This window comes from Peromyscus californicus, unplaced genomic scaffold (genome assembly GCF_007827085.1).
Source record: "Peromyscus californicus insignis strain IS unplaced genomic scaffold, ASM782708v3 Scaffold_1__1_contigs__length_55948999, whole genome shotgun sequence".
Lineage (NCBI taxonomy): Eukaryota > Metazoa > Chordata > Mammalia > Rodentia > Cricetidae > Peromyscus > Peromyscus californicus.
In genome coordinates, this window is record NW_026294492.1 from 55,650,608 (window position 1) to 55,671,831 (window position 21,224).

At 38.6% G+C, this 21,224-nt stretch overlaps 1 pseudogene; it reads right to left on the reverse strand.

Annotated features, from left to right (window-relative positions):
- Positions 1-17,489: 17,489 nt before the first annotated feature.
- On the reverse strand, positions 17,490-19,692 carry LOC128115161 (thymidine kinase, cytosolic-like; annotated as a pseudogene).
- Between the last annotated feature and the right edge of the window lie 1,532 nt (positions 19,693-21,224).

The following is a 21,224-nucleotide window of genomic DNA, read 5'->3' on the forward strand; positions in this document are numbered from 1 at the left end:
AAAGAAGCTAAGAATTTTAGAGGAATTATTGGTGGTGTATGTGACTTAATGGAAGAAAAAAATCAAGGAAGAGTTTGGATTAAAAAAAAGCTAGGATACAAATGATGTAATTACATGATGAGTAGAGTAAAACTATTACAAAGAAGGATATAAATTGTAAAAATTTTTCATTCTGCAGGAAGCTATTCCAAATCCATAGTATATTTTAAATACATAATTACATATCCCTGATTGACTGCAAAGATGTGAGCTGAAGGATAACCTTAGTAGTTAAAATCATGGCATGTTGTTGGTCTATATCTAGACAGCACTTTCTCCCTCCAATCTTTAATTATTCAATGACAATTAACCTGAACTCCAAAATACACCTCATTTCTATATTAGAAATTCATGCAAACATAGACTCAAAGCTATGTTACTGTTGTGAAAAACAGTTCACACACTTGTTTTGGGTCCATCTTAACAATGAACTGCTCTACCCTCACACTGATTTCCCTCTTCTTCTTGTGTCTGACAGTAGATGCATGTTGTAGAATGAAGACTATAGAATTAGGCTCAGTGGTAGTCAGATTAAAATAATTTTAATATAACTATTTACTAACACTGTGATTGATTGTTATATTAATTGGCATCCAATTCTGTTTCATATGTAGTTAATTCAGAAAACAAAGAGTCAAAATAAAAGACCACACATTTTGTTGTTCAAAAAATTTTTCATAAGAAAAATTGAAAATCCTGGGAATACAATAAAAAGCTCAGTATCACAGAAGGAAACTAGGTAAACCAACTCTGAGATATCTTCCTCTTTTCTTTTTCTTTCCTTTCCTTTCTTTTCTTTCTTTCTTTCTTTCTTTCTTTCTTTCTTTCTTTCTTTCTTTCTTTTGCTTGGGACAATGATTCATATAACCATGGATGTCCTCAAAAATCATTATTTGGCTGAAGAGGACTTGAAGCGATGAATTGCTTATATCTACCTCCCATGGCTGTGGTTACAGTCATGTGAGTCAGAGACCAGTTTATGCTGGGCAGTAGTGGCACAACCTTTAATCCCAGTACTTGGAGGTCAGAGCCAGGTGGATCTCTGTGAGTCTGAGGCCAGCCTGGTCTACAGAATGAGATCCAGGACAGGCACCAAAGAAACCCTGTCTCAAAAAAACCAAAAAAAAAAAAAAAAAAAGAGAAAAAAAGAGGCCAGTTTATGAAGTGCTAGGTGATAAAACACATGATTTGATCATGCCTGGTAAGTACTTTGCCATCTAAGATATATCCTTAACCATTCATTGTCATTACAATAAAATTGAATACTATCATGTAAATGGAGATTATATCTATAGAATAGGAATTAACATAATAATAACTGTAGTGAATACCTAGGCAGATGATAAATGCATATAAATACAAAATAAAAATTAAACCATACGCTTTAAGTCATTATTAATATTAATTAAAACATGAAGACAATTAAAATACAGCTTAAGAAAATGTATCCATAATGTCTCCAAATTCAATGAAAATGAAATAAACGTCATGATAATTAAAGAGCTAGAAAAACAAAATTTAATCATTTCATCATGATGAAATGCCAAATATCTGAGTAGAAAAGTATATGCTGTCTCTTTTATATATGATGGAGCATATATTATGTGTTCCACATAATTAGAAATTTGAAGAATGTAAGAAAAAAGTACAAAAATGCAAAATAAATTGTTCACATAAACAGAAAACTAAATAATGAGGTCTTATGAAAACACTGAGTAGGGTCAGGCATGGTGGCATGTGTCTATAATCTTAACACTAAAGATGCAGATGCAGGCAGATCTATGAATTCCAAACCAGCTGGTCCTAAAGTGGGTCACACCCAGGCCAGCCTGGGATACACCATGACACTACTTAAAAAAAGTGGGGGGAGCAAACCCTGTGAGGACTCAATATTCATAAAAATGTGTAAGTTAGAAGCACTCCTATGGTGATATTTTATTTGTATTAAAATGTTATTTGTATGTTAATAAATAAAGTTGCCTGGGGGTCAGAGCTATTAGCAAGCCATAGGAAAGCAGGGCAGTGGTGGCGTACGCTTGTAATTCCAGCACTTGGTAGGCAGAGCTGGGTAAGTCTCTGTGTGTTCAGGGATACAGCCATTATTGGATACACACGCCTTTAATCTCAATACCAATCATGGAAAACCTGGAGGCCTATACAGACAGGCCGTGAGGAGGCGGTCATGTGGTTGGGTTTACAACCAATGAGAAGGCAGGACAGGAACTCTATATAAAGACTTTAACACAGGAAGTAGTTCTGGTTCGGAGAGGTAGGACCACTGCAGGAGGAAGGGTCAGGTTTTAGCTCTTAGCTCTGACCTCTTGGCTTTCTTCTTTGCATTGGTTCTGTGTTTCTTATTTAATAAGAAGGTTGGTTACATCTACACACTCCACTAAATGATTGTAAGATGCAGTAGAAAGGAAAGGTAGTCAAAATAGCAGGCCTTGGCTATTAAAGAAGACACTGATGTCGCTGGGTCAGGATAAAGGGTAAAGACCTAGCCTGGTGCATTAGAATCATGGGATTCTTTATGGTGGTGTAAAGAACTATCCTGGAGAGAGCATATTATCAGTGAGATGCAGGGAAATATAGAAAGTCTTATATGTAAGACTAGTATTTTAGATATTTACCACACCCTATATAAAATCATCTCAAATTTCTAAAAGTAAAGAAAAAGCTACAAAACAAATACAGGCATTATGGAGATAGCTTGTTACTAGATTCATAAATCACAGAAGAATCAAGATTGGACACATAATAAGACAGAAAACTAAAACCTTTTTGTAGAGTCACAGAAAATCCACAGAGAGTAAAGAATGTGTGTAGAATAAGAAAGCCCACTGCAAACTGTTCACCTAGCAAAGAATTAAAACATAGAATATACTAATGCAGTTACAGAATCCCCAAATAATGCAATTAAAAGCAGAGAGAGTGTCATTTGAAAAGGCAATGTTATAGATTTCTTTGTGCAGCTATGAGAAATACCATGACCAGAAATAACAAGGACAGGAAATGGCTTATTTTTATCTTACAGTTTACACTTACTTATCAAGCAAAGACAAACCAAAAACTCAAGGCAGGTATATGGAGGTAGGAACTGAAGTAGAAAGCAAAGAGGAATGCACATTACTGGCTTGCTCTCCATGGCTTGGTATCTTCCTTGCTTCTATAAGCCAGGACCCCCTGAACAGTTTTGACAATTATTCAGTTGTGGTTTCTCTTCCTCAGTATACTTCTGTTTGTGCAAAGTTGATATAAGCACAATCATGTAATAAAATAAAAATTGGAAGGTAGAGCTTGGGGAGGGATGGAGTGAGAGAGCAATGAAAGAGATATCCTGATAGAGGAAGACATTATGGGATAAGGGAGAAACCTGGTGCTAGGAAACTCCCAGGAATCCACAAGGATAACCATAGATTAGACCACTAGCAATAGTGGTGAGGATGCCTGAACTGGCCTACCTGGGTTATCATATTGGTGAATACCCTAACTGTCATCACAGAGCCTTCATCCAGTAACTGTTGGAAGCCGATGCAGAGATCCACAACCAAGCACCAGGCTGAGCTCCAGGAGTCCAATTGAAGAGAGGGAAGAGGGCTCATAAGAAAGGGGGGGCGTCAAGATCATGGTGGGTAAATCTACAGAGACAGCTGAACCAAGCCCATAGGAACTCACAAACTTTAGACTGACAGCTGTGGAGCCCACATGGCACCAGACTAGACCCTCTGCGTATGGGAGACAGTTTGGTAGCTTGGTCTGTTTGAGGGGTCCCTGGTAGCGGCGTCAGGATCTCTCTCTGGTACATAGCTGGCTATCTGGATCCCGTCACCCGTGACTGGACACCTTGCTCACCGTTGATGCAGCAGGGAGGGCCTTGGTCTTGCCTTAACTGAATGTTCCAGGCTTTGCGGTCCCCCATGGGAGGACTTACCCTTTCTGAGGAGGGGATGGGGGGTGAGTCGAGGGGAATAAAGGAGGAAGCAGAAGGAGGGATAAGAGGGGGATCTGTGGTTGGCATGTAAAATGAATAAAAAAATTTTAAATAAGAAATAAAATAAAAACCCCAATGGTAAAAGCTTTTTGAGAATATTTCTCTAATTTCATTATTTGCCTGGAAAAGGTTTTAATAACCACAGTGAGAAATCATCTCTCCTGAGTTATATGGCTATCATTCAAAGATTATGACATACATACTGGTGCTACTGTAGAGGATGAGGGATCTCATACTGCTGCTAGTTCTATAGATTATTGCAACCACTACCAAGAATTCCATGTGTAATGCTGTAGCGAGTAAATGTACTTGCTGCTGAATTTGAAGACCTGTAGAAAGTCAACTCCTTGCTGCAGCAAAGGCATCCACATATATACAACAATAGCAAATAAAATATAATAAAATCAAAAGTACATTCTAATAAAATTCTTTGTTAAAAACAAAAGAACTATAATATATCATAAGTATATACAACTATAAAAGACATGAGGATTTTTTTTAAAAAAGGAGATATTTGTTAAATGTCACAATTTCAGCATTACACTCTCTATAAACTGATGGGTTATCTTCAAGCATCACATAGATACAATCTTCAAAATGCTGAGTTTATTTAAAAGTTGCTAAATGTCAATAATGGAGAGGGTGCCTGAAATTACCTTCTCCTATAATCAGATTAGTGACTACCCTAATTATCATCATAGAACTGTCCAGTAACTGATGGAAGCAGATGCAGTGATTCACAACCAATTACAAACTTGTAAATACAAACTTCAGTGTTGTGGTAGATAATGTCAGCCCCACAGCTCATGATACTTTGTATTTACAGTAATTATGATCTTTGTACTTCTGCACATAGAACCAGAATATGAGGGAAAAAAGAATGATGACAGTAAAAACAATCCTATTTCAAAATGACTGTGCATCCCTCAGAGTAACATAACAGATACAATCAGAAGCATCTGTGAAGACTTGTACACATTGATGCTTGTTTGTTCATGTACCCCATCCATTACAAAACAGACATTTTGAACATATGTTACATAAAGCAAATGTATTTATTCTAAATGAAAAAAACTCTAACTCAATATTCTATTTCCTCATGTCATGACACATTCAATCATTCTGACAAGGCACTATTCTCATGTTCATAGTTCATAGCTAGACATGATTTACTGCAAGTGAGTTCTTGGCAGTTGTATTGCTCCCACTACACTGTCTGGAGAGACATGGCGTGTAGTGCTGAATGGTGTGTGAGATGTTGAGATTAGACATCAGAGGAAAAGAGGAGTTCTGGGGAGCCTTAACTCTTGTGAAATTAGAAAAATATATACTGGGGCATATAAAGGAGGTCTACATGAAATATTTCACACAGCTTTGAAATATTGCATTCCTCTGATGCTGTTTTCTAATTCAATTTGAGTTAATTTGTGATAAGATATCCTATCTAATGATGTTTACATCTGAACTATCTCTTTCCTCCACTGTCCCTGACCTCATGATTCTGCAGGACACCAAGGTGTGAGCAAAGTGTAGCAGAGTCCACCTCACTCAGTATTTTTCCATCCACTGACCCCAAGCTGGACTTTATTGTGCATTTCTATTTCCCCATGTTGTGCTCAGAGGTGAGTACAAGCTTTATTTCTCCATCACACATTTTTCTTTTCTATTTTCTCTACAGTGATAGAAATCTCTCTATTGTATAAGTAAAAATACACCTTATTTCATTTGAAAAGACGTAAGGTTATTTCTCTGTAAATTAATGGAGGAAAGTGAAACAGATTGTCTTTGTAGATCCATTCATGCAGATTTGAGAGTATCCGAGGAAGAGCCCTCAGTGGACATGATCTCATAGAATGTTTTTGTGTGAATGCATACATAAAATCAAGCAAATATATAATGGAGACACAGAGCTAGTAGGTTAAATGGTAAAAAAAAAATTGCCTGAGAATCAAAAATAAATTTTGGCAAACATTTATCTGCAATTCTCTGAGAAGTACTAAGGCTGTGATTTAGCTGTGCAGTGGATTAAATATCTAATTCTTATATAAGTGCACCCAAATCAGAGGTATCTGACACAGGCACTACCAATCACAACAGAACCTGAGGAGAGATTCTGGAGTCACTCCTTTCAAAGGCATTATTTCTTCTATCAGGCACACACTGAGAATACAGAGTTTTCTGAAGTGCTTTGTCAACCTGCTGTAAGCACCCCTTCTGCTGCAGAGCGGGTACTGTGTGTGCTCAGAGGCTGAACAGTTTCAGGCAGCACAGAGGAATATGGACAAATTGTAACTGTTAAATATGGAAACAAGTTATTCTATAAAGTGAAATATTTACTTGGTTTCTCCAAATAGTTATTCTAATTCTGACAATGCCATGAAAATATCACTATTCTACTTCAAAATCACCTATGTTGTCATTACAAAATCTCTAATCTCATGTTCAGCATCTAAAATACTTCTATTTTAAAGAGGAATATATGCTAAGTAGAAATTATAGAAAGTATTTTCAAGATTTCCAATAAAATGAATGCTTACTACATGAATCATACATTTTTGTTCCATGTTAGAAATCTAAGGCTTATATTTAAGAATTTCTTTATTTTTAAATGTGTGTTAGTGTGTGTGTGTGTGTGTGTGTGTGTGTGTGTGTGTGTGTGTGTGTGTATTTTAACATGAATGCAAGTACCTGCAAAGGTCAGAGGCATTTCATTCCTGGAGCTGGTGTTAGAGGTGGCTTTGGGCCCCTGATATATGTTCTGTGAAATGAGTTAATCAGGTCCTTTGCAGGAATATCACTCACTCTTAACTGGTGAGATGTCTCTACAACTCCAGCCCTAACAGTTTATTTTTCTTTGTTTAAGTAACACAGGGAATTTCAACAATATGGCTACTTAAATGAGGTTCTTACAATAGCAACATTGGGTGATAGCCCCAAATCTCACAGGATCCAACCCATGTATGTACAGATACAGAAAACTAAGTACTGCTGTGAATAGGGAAATCAGTCCTACCCTAGATGAGCTCCTGATTATCCAACACTTAGTGGTCAGCACTAAAAACATGTAAACTAGCAAAACAGACTTGGTATATTGTGTTAAAAATTTGATCATTTAAGCTTGCACATATATGTGTGTGTACCCATATATATGTATCCATATATAAATGTATGAATAATTAAAATGGGCTATAAATTTAGGAGGGAGCATGTACAGAGAATATGGTAGATGTTGAAGTGAGAAGAAGAAGAAGGGTGAATGATAGAAATTGTACACAGAAATAAACAAAATAAAACAGCTTAATAAAATTTAAACCAAAATAACAAAGTGAGCACACTGTACAACCACATTCTTTTCCACTAGACTGTGACTCAAATATAAATTTCTCTAGCATAGAAGCAGAGTATACTGCCATCTGAAACAGACAAAGAAATTTATTATTGTCACCTGAAGTCAACTAACTTTGTTGAACAAAAATACAAGAAAACTTTGAATTATGTATTCTCAGTAACTCTATTAGTTCTGTAAGTGCTGATAATTGGTAATTTCCATTTGGAAACATGTTGTTAATTGATATAACCAAATTAAGATAAGTTCCTGCTAGTGGCTCCAAATATAACTAGAATTCTATTAGAAAGAATGTTGCAAGACATAGCTGAGACAATGAGTTACATTCTGAAGATGTGGTGTGAGGAGTGCTACCATGTTTCCTAGTGGATTATTTTTATTTTAATTTGGATTAAGTTAATCCCTTTTTTCTTTTTAAATGTTTATTTTTAATTTTTATAGTGTTGAGATTGTGGTAAAATTATCACTTTTCCTCCTTGCCATTTTTCCTCTTAAAATTCTCCCATATAACCATCTGTGCTCTCTTTCAAATTTATAGCCTCATTCTACTTCCCCACCCCCTATGTCATCTCCTTTTCCTCTGCTAGTCTACTGTACCCAACTACAGTGAACTTCCACTGCTCAGGTTTGGGCTATACCATTCAGAAGAACGGAGACTTGCCATTGGACCAGAGGACACACTAGTAGCCAGAAATACATGACACAAAGATCAGAAAACCAAAGAGGAAATAGAAACTGAGGACAAAACACTGATCTCACAAACAAAAACTCAGAAATTAGCACATAGACCTATAATCATCCAAAACCCAGATAATTAAAAGCCAGGATGAGAACACAATTAATAACAGCCAGGGCAATATGGCACCAACAGAGGCCATCTATCCAATAACATCAAGACCTGAATATTCTAACACATCTGAAGTTTAAGGTAATGATTTTAAAACCAACCTTATGAAGAGGATAGAGATTCTTAAATAGGAAATAAAAAAAAATCCCTTAACAATATCAAAGAAAAGACAAACAAAAAATTGGAAGAAATCAATCCTTAAAGAATGACATGAAGCCGGGCGGTGGTGGGACGTGCCTTTAATCCCAGCACTCGGGAGGCAGAGGCAGGCGGATCTCTGTGAGTTCGAGGCCAGCCTGGGCTACCAAGTGAGTTCCAGGAAAGGCACAAAGCTACACAGAGAAACCCTGTCTTGAAAAACCAAAAAAAAAAAAAAAAAAAAAAAACAACGACATGAAATCAAAGAAATAACAAAAAAAAATAGGTGAAGGAAACTGTTCAAGACCTGAAAATGGAAATAGAAGTAATGAAAAAAAACTGAGGAATTCTGGAAATGGAATATCTAGGTAAGTGAACAAGAACTACAGATGCAATCATCACTAACAATAAAAGAGTCAGAAGAGAATATCTCAGTCATTGAAGATATCATAGAAGAAATAGATTCATTGGTCAAAGAAAATGTTATGTCTAAAGAAATTCCTAAAATAAAACATCCAGGAATTCTGGGACTCTATGAAAAAAACCAGAGCTAAAAATAATAGGAATAGAAGAGGAAGAAAACCCTAGAAAATATATTTAACAAAATGATGAAAGAACATTTTTCTATTCCTAAAGAAGGGCATGCCTAGAAAGGTATAAGAAGTTTACAGAACACCAAATAGACTGGACCAGTAAAGAAAGTACTCTCATCACATAATAATCAAAACACTAAACATAAGGAACAAAGGAAGAATATGAAAAGCAGCAAGGGAAAAGGCCAAGTAACTTAGAAATGCAGACATACTAGAATTACACTGACTTCTCAAAAAAGATCTAAAGGGCAGAAGGGTCAGGGAAGATGTCCTACAGATTTAAAGAGACCACAGATAACAGTCCAGACTTTTATACACAGTAAAATTTTCAATCACCATAGATGGAGAAACAAGATATTTCATGACAAACTCAAATTAAAAAAAAACTATCCAAAAATCTAGCCCTACAGAAGGTACTAAAACCTGCAACCTAAGGAGGTTAACTATAACCACAAAACAGAGGTAATAAATAATCTCAAAGCAGCAAAACCGAAGGAAAGAAAGCACATACTACACACCCACACACAGACACACACACAGACACACATGCATACACACATATTCACCCACCACCATCACCACCACCACCAAAATAACAGGAATTAACAAGCATTGGTCATTAATATCTCAATATCAATGGACTCAACTCCCCACAAAAAAACATAGGCTAACTGAATATAGAAAACAAGATCATCCTTCTGCTGTATTCAAGAAACACACCTCAACATCAAAAATAGGCATTACCTCAGAGTAAAAGTTTGGAATAAGCTTTTCCAAGCAAATAGACCCAAGAAGCAAGATGGCTTAGCTATTCTAATATCTATCAAAATAGAATTCATACCAAAACTAATCAAAAGAGTTGGAGAAGGAGATTGCATACTCATCAAAAGAAAAATCCAACAAGATAATGTTTCAGTTTTAATGTCTATGCCCCAAATGGAAGAACTCCCACAATTGTAAAAGAAACATTACTAAAGCTTAATTCACAAATGGAACCTCACAAATTGATAGTGGGAGACTTCAATACCCCACTCTCATCAATGGACAGGTCATCTAGACAAAAACTAAGCAGAGAAATAATGTAGCTAATAGAACTTATGAATGGAATCTACATAACAGATATCTACAGAATACATCACCCAAACACAAGAGAATATACCTTCTCAGAACATCATGGAATGTTCTCCCAAGTTGATCTCATACTTGGTCACAAAGCAAGGCTCAACAGATACAAGAAAACTGAAATAACCATCTGCATCTTATAAGACCACAACAAATTAAAGCTAGATTTGAACAACAGATACAACATAAAGCCTACATACTAATGGAAAATCAACAACTCCCTGCTGAAAGGTCTGAGTCAAGGCAGAAATAAGAAAGAAATTAAAGACTTCCCAGAAAAAAATGAAAATAAATACACAACATATTCAATCATATGGGACACACTGAAAGCAATAGGACAAGGAAAGTTCACATCACTAAGTGCTTTCATAAAGAATTTATAGAGATATCATACAAGTATCAGCACACCTGAAGCTCTAGACCAATTGCAAGTTAACCCAAGAGAAGTATACAGCAGGAAGTAATCAAACTGAGGGCTGAAATCAATAAAATAGAAACAAGGAGAACAATACAAAGAATCAATGAAACAAAGAGTTGGTTCTTTGAGAAAATCATCAAGATAGGCAAACCCTTTCCCAAAACTAACTAAAAGACAGAGAAAGAATATCCAAATCAACAGAAATTAAAGGGGGCATAACAAAAGACACCAAGGAAATCCAGAAAATCATTAGGTCATACCTCAGAAATGTGTACTTCACAAAATTGGAAAATCTAAAAGAAATGAACACTTTTCTAGATAGATACTACTTATCACAGTTAAATCCAAATTGTGTAAAGAATTTAAATAGACCTATAACCCCTAACGAAATAGTAGCCTTCATTAAAATCTCACAACCAATAAATAAATAAATAAATAAATAAATAAATAAATAAATGAATAACCCAGGGCTAGCAGATTTTAGTGCAGAAATCTACCAGACTTTCAAAGAAGAGCTAATACCAATACTCCTCAAATTAGTCAACATAATGGAAAAAGACATGTGATATTTTAATTGTACTGAAATGTGATTTTATTTGTATGTTAATAAATAAAGTTGCCTGGGGGTCAGAGCTAATAGCAAGCCATAGCAGAAACTGGGTGGTGCTGGTGCATGCCTTTAATCCCAGCTCTTGGGAGGCAGAGCTAAGCAGATCTCTGTGTGTTCAAGGATACAGCCAGCATGGAGACACATGCCTTTAATCTCAATACCAACCATAGAAGACCTGGAGGTCTATACAGAAAGGCAGTGATGAGGAAGTCATGTGGTTGGGTTTACAACCAATGAGAAGGCAGAATAGAAAGTCTATAAAAAAGACAGACAGGAAGTAGGTCTCTTGCTGAAGAGGACAACAGCAGCAGTGAAGGGTAAAGTTTTTAGCTCTGACCTCTTGGGCTTTCATCTCTGCATTGACTCTGTGTTTTTTATTTAACAAGACCATTCATCTACATTTGGCACCCACATGGCAAGAATTCATTAAAAACCACTTGGCTTAGTGGTGGGTCCAGTTTCCCACCTGGGCGGGCCCAGTTCTTTAGGGCCCGGCTCCCTAGCTTGGCTTAGGACTCAGGCCTGCCAGAGCTACCACTAATTGCAGTAGCTACACTCAACTGCACATAGGCTGCTCTCAGCTGGAACACCAAAGCACGTGGTTGGAGCTTAAGGAAACGGGAGCCCAGGCTCGACTGGCCTCAAGCAGGAACACGTGGCTGGATTTAAGCTTTTAGCCAGAACTTGTGGCTACACTTTCTTGCTTTCTCCCCCCCCCTCTCTCTTTCTCTCTGGATTCACACCTTGGACACTAGGTCTAGGCAGCTGTTTTGAAATTCTCTCAGATTTCTACTGTTCTACTCAGACTTGGTAAGTCAATTAAGATATCAGACATTTTAAAGGAAACTATTTAAAAGAGAAATTTTTTTGACATTAAAGAAATGGGTTTTATGTGTACATTGGAAGAAAATTGTCCTATGATATCAAAATATGGGGATAAATCAACTTACAAAGATAAAATGTTTGTTTATTTTGCCTCACAATTTCAGAGATTTTAGTCTATGATTGACTCTTTAGCTTTGTGTCTATGGTGACATCAGGGAAGGGAGCTCAGGGTGGAGCCAAACCATTTGACTCATGGCTGGGAAGGAGCACAGGGAGCTGGGAAGCAGCTGCAACCTTACCATCCATTTTGACCCAGTCCACCTCCCAATAGCCCCAATCCTTTAACAAGTGGGCCTTTGGAAGATATTCTAGACCTAACATCAACCTTGATGAAACCATTATACATTATACATATATACACACAATACCTTTTACCCTGTGAACTTGTACAATTAAAATATAAAAAAAGATTTATTTTTTAATTTTTCTCTTATCCCCTTTTATTGAACACAGACTCTTTACTCATATAATATAACCTGATTAGAGTTTCCCCTCCCTCTGCTCTTCCCAGTTCCTCCCCATCTCCCCTCCCCTCTGGATCCGCTCCCTTTCTGTCTCTCATTATAAAAGAACAGGCTTCTAAGAGGTGACAATAAAACATGATCAAATAAAATATAATAAGATGAAGCAAAAACTATCATATCAAAATTAGACACAGCAACTCGACAGGAAGAAAAGAGTCCCAAGAGCAGACAAAAATCTCAGAGACCCATTTGTTCTCATAGTCAGAAGCCAAAGAAAAATACTAAGCTAAAAAACTTGATATTTCATAGGACCTGGTGCAGACCTATGCAGGCCTGTGTTTGCTGCTTCAGTCTCTGTGAGTTCATATGCACTTTGCTTAGTTGATTCAGAGGGCCTTGTTCTCCTGGTATCCTCCATCCCCTCTGGATTTCACACTATTTCTGCCTCCTCTTCCTTGGGATTCCTTGAGCTCTGCAAAGAGGGATTTGATGGAGACCTCCATTTTAGATTCTCTCTCCACAAAAATGTCTGGCAGTGGGTCTTTCATAGTTGGAGTTTCTCCAGTCCCACTCGGGCTCAAGTAAACACACAGGGACTTATATTACCTATAAACTGTATGGCCATGGCAGGCTTTTTGCTATCTAGCTCTTATATCTTAAATTAACCCATTTCTATAAATCTATACTTTGCCACATGGCTCATGGCTTACTGGTATCTTTACATCTTACTTCTCATGGTGGCAGTGACTGGCAGAGTCTCCTGACTCAGCTTCCTGTTCCCAACATTCTCTTCTCTGCTTGTCCTGCCTATATTATACTTCCTGCCTGGCTATTGGCCAATCAGCATTTTATTTATCAATCAATCAGAGCAACAGTCACAGCATACAGAAAGACATCCCCAGCAGTCTTTGCATCTGTTCCCATATGCTGTTGGAGGAAGCCTCTATGATGATGACTGGATAAGGCACTGATCTATGAGTGTAGCAGAATACCATTAGGAATCATTTTTTATACCTTTTTTTTGGTTTCTTAGTGTTTGGTTTTTACCCTAGGTCTCTGGAATATCTAGTCTCTGGTTCTTGGTTACCCAAGCAGTATGGGGTGTGTTTTCCTTCTCATGGAGTGGGCCTTCAGTCAAATCAGACACTGGTTGGCTACTCCCACAAGTTCTGTGCCATCATCACCCTATCATATTTTGCAGGTAGAACAGATGGTAGGTGAAAGGTTTTATGGCTGGGTTGGTGTCCACATTTCTCTTTTGGTAGCCTACAGAGTATCTTCTCACACCAAAGAAACTAGAACATAGGGGGAAAAGGCTCCATGTAGGTACCAGCTGTATTTCTCCATGTTTAGTCAGTTGTGTGGGTGTTGTCTTCAGCAATGGGCCCCCACTGTTAGTTTGCTGAGAGCAGCCTGTTGTCTTAGCAACAGCCTGGGTTGTTTAGGGATTTCCATGGGAAATCAACAACTTAATTGAATGCAACCCAGTCCTACCAGTGGAAAACTTGTTTGGCTACAAGAGGTGGCCAGTTGATACTCCATATTTCCCCTTACTAGGAATCTTTACTAGGATCACCTTCATGTATTTCAGGAAGTTTCTACTGCACTAGGTTTCCACAACCCCCACAAATGTCCCCCAATTCCAGCCATCTCTCCCGACAATCTCTCCCTCTACCCCATCTTCCCCTACACCTGAGCCCTAGCTCCCATCCCCATCTCTCCATCTGCCCTCAGTTTTATATATATATATATATATATATATATATATATATATATATATATATATATATATATATATGTCCATATATATTATTACACAAATATATAATATTGTCCATATAGTATATTAAAATAATACCTTATTGTCACATTTATAAAACAAATATTTTGGTTACAAGATCTTTCTTTAGATAATTTTCTACCAGTGTATTGCCTTCTTGTTAATTATGTTAACAACGGTTTACTTATACTAAAAGCTGGTCATTTTAATGAGGTTCAACTTACATTTTCTTTTATGAATTTTATATTTGTGTCATAACAGTTAATATCCCCCAGCAAATGGAAAGTTTTTTCTTTGTGTTTTTCTTTTCCAAAGGAATGTCAATCATATTTCAGGACAGGCCCAATGTTCAGGAATAGTTGGCAAACAAGATGAACTCAGGGATATTTTGTGGAAATTTTGTTTCATTTTGCTTTATCTTGCTGTTTGATTTTCGTTTTCATTTTTATATTTTTTGGGAGGTTATTTCTTGTTTTGCTCTTTGTTTGCTGTATTGAGCTGGATGCGTGTGGCTGGGTGGGTAAGTGGATGGGAAAGATCTGGGAAATGCTGGGTCAGAAGAAAAGCATGATCAAAACATATTGTATGAAATATATTCTAATAAGACACCCACAGAAATATTCAGTGTTATGTAGATTTTTCTCCTTTATTTTCTTCTAGCGGTTTTAGTGTTTGGTGTTCTGTGATCTAGTTTGATTACATTTTGTGAAAATATAAACAGCATAGAAACTTTTTTCATAATTGTTTTTTGTGAGTCTATTCACACTTTCAATTTCTTTTGTAGAATAAAAGTCTTTTTTCCTTGATTTTTTATATTATTTTTTCTATTCTCTATTTTATTTGGTGTCAATCCAATTATTTTCTTCCTATTTTCCTAATGTTTGCTTGTAACATTCTTTCTGTTGTTTAAGCCATTAAGTTGTGTTGTGGACTTTGGAACTTTCTTCTTCCTCCATGCAAGTGTCTATAATGATGAAGTAGCCTACAGAGCTCTGCTTCCACTTCATCCTGTGAATTAGGAAGTTGTTTCAGTTTCATTTGTCTGAAAGTATTTCTGGCTTCCCCTGTATTTTACTTTGTGAATCATTAGCTTTTTAAGAGTGTTTAATTTAATTTCTGCATATTTGTGAATTTCCCTTTTTCTTTGTGTTACTGTTTTATAATTCCATCCCTGTTTATACAGAGAAGATATTTTTGCATGATTTTAAACCTTTAAAAAATTTTGTGATTATTATATAATTACAATATTTTATCCTTCCCTTTCTTTCCTCCAAACCCAACCATATATCCCTCCTGACTCTCTTTCAAATTCATGGTTTCTTTTTACATTAATTGTTGCTACATGCATGTATGTATTTATATATACACGTATATTCATAAATACAACTTGCTCAGTCTGTCTTATGTTACTCATGTGTATGTTTTCCGGGCTGACAATTTGGTATTGGACAGCCAATTGGTGTGTTCTTTCCTGGGAAAGATGATTTCTTCTGCTCTCAGAATTACTTAGTTGCTTGTAGTTCTTCATGTAGTATTGAGGCCTCATAGTCTTTCCCCTGTTCACTTTGGTATGTTCATTTTTATTACTCTTGTGTAGCTCACATTTGAGCATTCCTGTTGGGAGACTTTACAGGTATAGCTTCTGACATTGCTAGGCAGCATAATGTCTCAATAAATTTCCTGACCTTCTAACCCTGTCAATTTTCCTTCCTTCTCTTCTGCAATGTTCCTTAAGCATGAGGTGTGGGAATGTTTTCTAGATGTATCCATTGGTGGGTTTGGTTATTAATCCAACATGTAGTTCTACCTGGTTGAAGTTTCATGTGCATTTCAAAAAAAGTTATTTGTTCTGTTATTGGAAAGAGTACAGAGTATATGACTATTCCATCTAGTTGCTGCATCATGAAATTCAGGTCTTCTCTTTCTTTACTGATAAGCCCATTTGTTCCACCCATCCTTTCAAATGAGGAATTAACTCCTCCAGTTATTATTGTAGCTCTATCTATGGCATCCCTTAATAACATCAGTGGTTCATTTCTATATTTATAGGCTCTGTGGTTGCACATGCAGCTTGTACACAATGCACAATAATTATATATTAAATATAATGCTTAAATAATTTCATAATGCAACTATTCAAACAACATATGATAGCCTCATTTCTCCTAAACTGTTTATCTAATATTTGTATTGGTACCAGAGAATGGCATTCCCATCATCTAATTTCACTTACTTGTGTTTTTAAGTTGACACTGAATTTCTTCTGAAGAAAACCTGTTCATATTGTGTTTCTCTTCTTTATTTGGTAATTCTGTCCTATCTGCTGATCTCTCCCTTTTAGTTGGACAATTTAACTCATTTACATTTTACATTTTAGATATGTTTTGATAAAGGATGCCTTGTTTCTCAATCATGCTTCCTGTTTTTTCTCTTGTGCATCATGTCTTTTGCTCTTCAGTTTCTCCCCCTTGGTTTTAATGTGTGTAATTTATTTTTTGTATGCAACATTTTCATTCTTTTCTCATTTTTTTCTCTCTACAGTTTAGCATTTGTTTCCAGTGGCTACCCCAGAGATCATAACTGATATTGTAACATATAACAACTAACTTTGAATCAATGTTAATGGAATCAAATGCAAATTATTTTTTTGAGTTTTACAACTTTATTGCCCATCAAAATCAATTTACTACTATTGTTTTATACCTTTATCTTTTTCCCTCATCAAGTAGCAAACTTTAACGTTAAATGTCATTTTATAAAATGTAGCACAGGAAGCACAGGCTCTCACTAAGAGCTCAGTCAGGGGCTGCGGCTCTGAGCAGAGCAAGACCAGAGCCACCCATGTAAAGACTGCTTCTCAAGGCCACTGCAGGACCCTGGGTCAGGCTTCAGTGCAAGAGGAGGGCTGTGAGAGGGCATGCTAAGTGACTGAGTGGGGCTCTGTGAGACTGAAACCCAGCAGTGAAAGCCACTAAGAAGGAAGAAGCCCCCACCACCAATATCACAACACCATGTGGCTCTGTCCTCACCTTTGGCTGAATGTCAGACTCTAACCACCAAGCAGGGGTTGGGTTAAGTCTGAGCTGAGGCATCTCAAGCAACCAAGAAGGAAATTAAAAAAGGCTGTGACAAGTGGATGAGGCTGTCCAGGGCACAGTGTCCACTAGACACAGCCGTCCCAGCCCCCACCCCCTGCTCTCTGAGAGTCTCACTGGAGTAGGAGCTGGCAGGCCTTATCTCAACTGACAGAATTGTACTATAGAATTTGGTGAGGGACAAAGAGCTTCCTAACAGCTGAGGCCTCTCCAGGCTGTCCCAGCACTGGACAGTTCTCTTTGCTGTCTGGCCCAGCAGGCTAGACCTTGGACTACTTAAAGGAGCATAGAGGGCACATAGAGTGGCAGTTGTCTGCTCAACCAATCACCTCCACCTCTTTCTCCAGGTCCAGCCTCTTGGTGTAGGTGACTTCTCCAAAGCACTCCATACATGGGGTAGTCAACTTTCTCCGCACTCTCAGTCAGGAGCACAAGGTTCAAAATGCTGCTGAAAGCCTTCCTCTACAAGGTTCCATCTAGTGCCACCACAATCACTGTCTGCTGGGGGATGTTGTTCTGTATGCTGTGAATATATGTTGTTCCCATTGGTTAATAAGCTGCTTTTGCCTATGGCAAGGCAGCTTAGAGTTAGGCAGGAAATCCAAGGAGAGAGACAGGAAAGAGAAAGGTGGAGTCTGCCCAAGGAACAACATGCCAGCAGACCAGTAAGACACTGAATATGTGGCAAAACATAGATTAATAGAAATAGATTAATTTAAGATATAAGAGCTAGCTAGCAAGAGACATGCCATAGACCATACACTTTGTAAATAATATAAGCCTCTGTGTGTTTACTTGGGTCTGAGAGGCTGCAGGACCACAGGTGAGAGAGATTTGTCTGGACTGTGAGGGGGCTGGGAGGGACTGGAGAAACTTTAGACTACAACTGTCTTGCCTACATTGGCCATCACTTTGCAGAACTCCATGATGTCAGAGAAAAATTGCCCTTCATCCATGCCAATGACACTCACACCCAGGCCTTTCTGGGCCACATTCTGGAGCAGAGAGACCTGTAGTGTACCTATGGTGTTCTGTTTATGTGTGGAGAAGCTGCTGCTATAGAGCGAATCTTTGGCATACTTGATGACTAGGCACTTCTCAGCAATCTGGAAATGCCAGATTCTTATAATCACCTCAGTGCTTTTTCCTGAGAAGATGGGCCTGAGGATCACCTGGATCTGGCCCCAGGTCTTACTGGGGGATCTGGGCAGCATGGTGAGCAGACTCATAGAAGCTATTGCAAACTTTGGTGCTGGGGGTCTGTGGGTAGGAAAATACCTTTATTTTTTAAATCATATAAGCAAGCCAAGACTAGTTCACAATTAAAATATTGTAATACTTCCTTTAATTTAGACTGTCTATTTTATTTTTTTTTACTTAAAAATTATAATTAGAATAAACAATACTAGCTTTCAAGCCTGAATAACTCCCTTCACCATTTCTGGTAAACACAGGTCCACTCCTAACAGTGGCCTCAATGCTTGTTTATTTGTAATGTTTTAACTTCTTCAAAGATAGTTAAACCAAGAATAGAAGTAGGTAATTGTTTTTGTTTGGTTGGTTGGTTGGTTGGTTGGGTTTCTTCAGCATATTAAAAATTTCCCTGGTTGGCAGGAAGACATCTACAGTCTACCTCATGCAGTTCCACTCAGGCGGGTGCTAGATACTCACAGGTCAGCCTGGGCCCTCAAGGCCTGGGCTGGTGGGAAGATATGTACTCCACAGGCCTGCCTGGCACAATATAATGAGCAAATATGTGGTGGAGAAATGGGAGAGAAAGAGAAGTGGAATGGTTCATGTTCTGTGGAAAGAGGCGGAACTGAAGAAGTTAAAGGGGTAGGAAGTAGGCTGATATGGGTGACATGCTTGCCACCCGAGTTCATGGTGACATCCAGGCTCAGGATGCTGCCAAGGTCTATGTCTGGATCTTTGATCCTACCACACTCAGTATCTGTGTAGACAACATCCATGGCCCATGTTGTCAACAAAGGCCACAAGGATGCTTAGTGTCTGGGCTGCTGCCTGTGGCCACATTGGTATCTGAGGGCAGTGCTGCAGCCACAACCATAATGATCTGGGTGGCTTCTGCTAACACCTGGGGCCATGGTGTCATCCAGACCCAGCTGCTGCCATGCCTGGGTTTCTACTCCTACTACAGCAGGGGTGCATGTTGAAGTTCAAGGCCCATGTTGCCACCAGAGGTCACATTGAAGCCCTGGGTTAGGACTGCAACCTGTGGCTTTGTTGGTGTCTGCAGGCTATGCCATTGTCAGAACCATCTTGATCAGAGTGTCCTGTGCTTCCACCCAGAACCAGGATGTCATCCAGGCCAGAGCTGCAGCTGAGGGCCAAGTCTGGGACCATGGTCCTGCTGCAGCTGGGGGTCTGTGTTGATGTCTGTGGCCTGTGTCACCTCAGAGGCCATAGGAACCATAAGTGATGAAATCAGAGGGCCTTGCTGACTCAGCCATGCCCTTTCTGGCCCTGGGAAAGCTGGCCTGCCCCTCACTGAACACTGCAGCAAAAGAGCAGGACGGACCCTTGTGGGAGAGGTGGGTCCCCATCTCACTTGTCACTCAGGAGAGATGTTCCCACCCCTCACCATGAGTGAGGAATAACTGACCCTGATGGTATGGGCATAGGGGAGCTGGCTCCACCCCTGACCTGAGAGGGGCAGCCCCAGTGGCCCAGACTAACCAGCTCAGTTGCCACCCAGGCCCACAGCCTGGCCTTGGGTTGGCCCATCCTAACTTTTACCCCATCCCTGTCTTGCTGGAGAGCTGGTCCTGTGGAATGATACCCACAGGATCTCTATGACTCAGGACATGTATCAGAGGAACTTCAATGAGGATCCAGTGATGATGGCCAACCAGAAACCAGAGGCCTTGAACCAGACCAATGACTCCTTGCAAAAAACATGGCAAGTAAAGGTGATTGGACAAAAAGGGTACACTGTGCGACACATCACAGCTCCCAATGCCACCAGGACAAATGAGGAGGCAGGAAAGATGGAGGAGTGAAGAGGTTGTTTGTTTGTTTGTTTGTTTGTTTGTTTGTTTACTTGCTTGATTGTTTTGTTTTGATTTTTTAAATTTTTTCTCTTTTGGAGACACTACCGGGGCGAGAGGAGAGTATGGGAGGACTTGGAGGTGAGCAGAATTAGGGTGCATGATGTGAAATTCCCAAAGAATCAATAAAGAAATTATATTAAATTAAAAAAATTCCCCCTGCCCTATCTAGTTGGAAATAGACCTATGGTACTCTATGCCTGATGGGCCTCTTCTCTCTACTTTCAAAGGTATCTCTTGGCTTGGTGCAGTAGCTTTATAATAAGATGGAGTCATTATCCTTTTGAGGAAGCTTTCCTTCCTTCTTTCCTTCCTTCCTTCCTTCCTTCCTTCCTTCCTTCCTTCCTTCTTTCTTCCCTGTCTTATTTCCTTTCTTCTTCTTTTTTTTTTTTTTGGTTTTTTCAAGACAGGGTTTCTCTGTGTAGCTTTGTGCCTTTCCTGGAACTCACTTGGTAGTCCAGGCTAGCCTCGAACTCACGGAGATCCGCCTGGCTCTGCCTCCCGAGTGCTGGGATTAAAGGCGTGCGCCACCACCGCCCGGCTCCTTTCTTCTTTTTATTCTCTTTTCTGTCAGAAGCACACTGAGCCTCTTGGATATGTAGGATAATGTCTTTTATCAAAAATAGAAAATTTGGAGCTGGTGAGATGCCTCAGTGGGTAAATGTACTAACAAAAGCGTCACCCTTCAAAGACCGAATGACCTGAATGTAAGGTGGAATCAGAGAACCAGCTCCTAAAAGCTGTCCTCTGACTTCGCCACTGTGGGATGAGCACACCTATATTTAAACATTCTTTCCTTCTATTTCTCTATCTCTAAGAAGTCATGAT